The 2,320-nt window shown below is 58.2% G+C and overlaps 1 protein-coding gene across 1 annotated transcript in view; it reads left to right on the top strand.

The window, feature by feature from the left end:
- plpp7a (phospholipid phosphatase 7a (inactive)) overlaps window positions 1-2,320 on the top strand; it is a 15,726-nt gene that overhangs the window by 1,216 nt on the left and 12,190 nt on the right. The gene's annotated exons all lie outside the window — the stretch shown is intronic.

Below are 2,320 nucleotides of genomic sequence, written 5' to 3'. Positions count from 1 at the left end.
GGTCAGATCACACCCAGTAGCCCAGCCCCGAGACCATGCTACCAGACAGACAGGTCAGATCACACCCAGTAGCCCAGCCCCGAGACCATGCTACCAGACAGACAGGTCAGATCACACCCAGTAGCCCAGCCCCGAGACCATGCTACCAGACAGACAGGTCAGATCACACCCAGTAGCCCAGCCCCGAGACCATGCTACCAGACAGACAGGTCAGATCACACCCAGTAGCCCAGCCCCGAGACCATGCTACCAGACAGACAGGTCAGATCACACCCAGTAGCCCAGCCCCGAGACCATGCTACCAGACAGACAGGTCAGATCACACCCAGTAGCCCAGCCCCGAGACCATGCTACCAGACAGACAGGTCAGATCACACCCAGTAGCCCAGCCCCGAGACCATGCTACCAGACAGACAGGTCAGATCACACCCAGTAGCCCAGCCCCGAGACCATGCTACCAGACAGACAGGTCAGATCACACCCAGTAGCCCAGCCCCGAGACCATGCTACCAGACAGACAGGTCAGATCACACCCAGTAGCCCAGCCCCGAGACCATGCTACCAGACAGACAGGTCAGATCACACCCAGTAGCCCAGCCCCGAGACCATGCTACCAGACAGACAGGTCAGATCACAACCAGTAGCCCAGCCCCGAGACCATGCTACCAGACAGACAGGTCAGATCACACCCAGTAGCCCAGCCCCGAGACCATGCTACCAGACAGACAGGTCAGATCACACCCAGTAGCCCAGCCCCGAGACCATGCTACCAGACAGACAGGTCAGATCACACCCAGTAGCCCAGCCCCGAGACCATGCTACCAGACAGACAGGTCAGATCACACCCAGTAGCCCAGCCCCGAGACCATGCTACCAGACAGACAGGTCAGATCACACCCAGTAGCCCAGCCCCGAGACCATGCTACCAGACAGACAGGTCAGATCACACCCAGTAGCCCAGCCCCGAGACCATGCTACCAGACAGACAGGTCAGATCACACCCAGTAGCCCAGCCCCGAGACCATGCTACCAGACAGACAGGTCAGATTACACCCAGTAGCCCAGCCCCGAGACCATGCTACCAGACAGACAGGTCAGATCACAACCAGTAGCCCAGCCCCGAGACCATGCTACCAGACAGACAGGTCAGATCACAACCAGTAGCCCAGCCCCGAGACCATGCTACCAGACAGACAGGTCAGATCACAACCAGTAGCCCAGCCCCGAGACCATGCTACCAGACAGACAGGTCAGATCACACCCAGTAGCCCAGCCCCGAGACCATGCTACCAGACAGACAGGTCAGATCACAACCAGTAGCCCAGCCCCGAGACCATGCTACCAGACAGACAGGTCAGATCACACCCAGTAGCCCAGCCCCGAGACCATGCTACCAGACAGACAGGTCAGATCACAACCAGTAGCCCAGCCCCGAGACCATGCTACCAGACAGACAGGTCAGATCACAACCAGTAGCCCAGCCCCGAGACCATGCTACCAGACAGACAGGTCAGATCACACCCAGTAGCCCAGCCCCGAGACCATGCTACCAGACAGACAGGTCAGATCACAACCAGTAGCCCAGCTCTCTGCCCCCCCGTCCCTGCTCCACTACTCCCCCATGAACTTTCCAGCTACCTCCCCTAATCCAACTCAGGTCCTTCAACCTAGCTCCCTTAATCTGCACCACACCCTATAACACAGAGTCCCGGGGTCCAGCACGTGGGTTACATCTTCACAGACCGTCTGGTAGACCGATACGTGATCTGATCTGGGTCAAAGTCCTCCAGAGCGAAGGTCAAGACCAGCGGAGCTGCTGGAGGACAGAACCAGAACCAGAACCAGAACCAGAACCGACTACTGAGGCCGGTTAGACGGCCCGCCGGTTACCGGCTGTTATAACCTCCGGTAACCGGAGGTCAGTCCGGTATGTGCTCACCTCTCCTCAGGGCCACGGTCCGGACGGTGTGGGGGATCTCGGTGGAGTCCAGCAGGATCTGGACCGCTCTGCAGGGCTGAGACATCAGGTCCAGGTAGACCTGCAGCTGGCGGGTTGCCATGGAGACACAGCTGGTTTACCGTAAACAACAAGTAAACAACCGGAGAGACACCGAGCAGCAGCTGATCCTCCTCTCCGGTCTGTTCCGGTCTGTTCCGGTCTGATCCGGTCTCTCTCTGCTGCTTTCAGGCTGAAGTTCACACCGGAAGGAAGTAATGACAGAGACTGTATTCTGAAGAGACACACACACACACACACACACACACACACACACACACACACACACACACACACTGACACACACACACACACACACTGACA

This window comes from Sebastes fasciatus, chromosome 6, assembly GCF_043250625.1.
Source record: "Sebastes fasciatus isolate fSebFas1 chromosome 6, fSebFas1.pri, whole genome shotgun sequence".
Lineage (NCBI taxonomy): Eukaryota > Metazoa > Chordata > Actinopteri > Perciformes > Sebastidae > Sebastes > Sebastes fasciatus.
The sequence above is the reverse complement of the archived record's forward strand: the minus strand, read 5'-3'. Positions and strand labels throughout refer to the sequence as shown.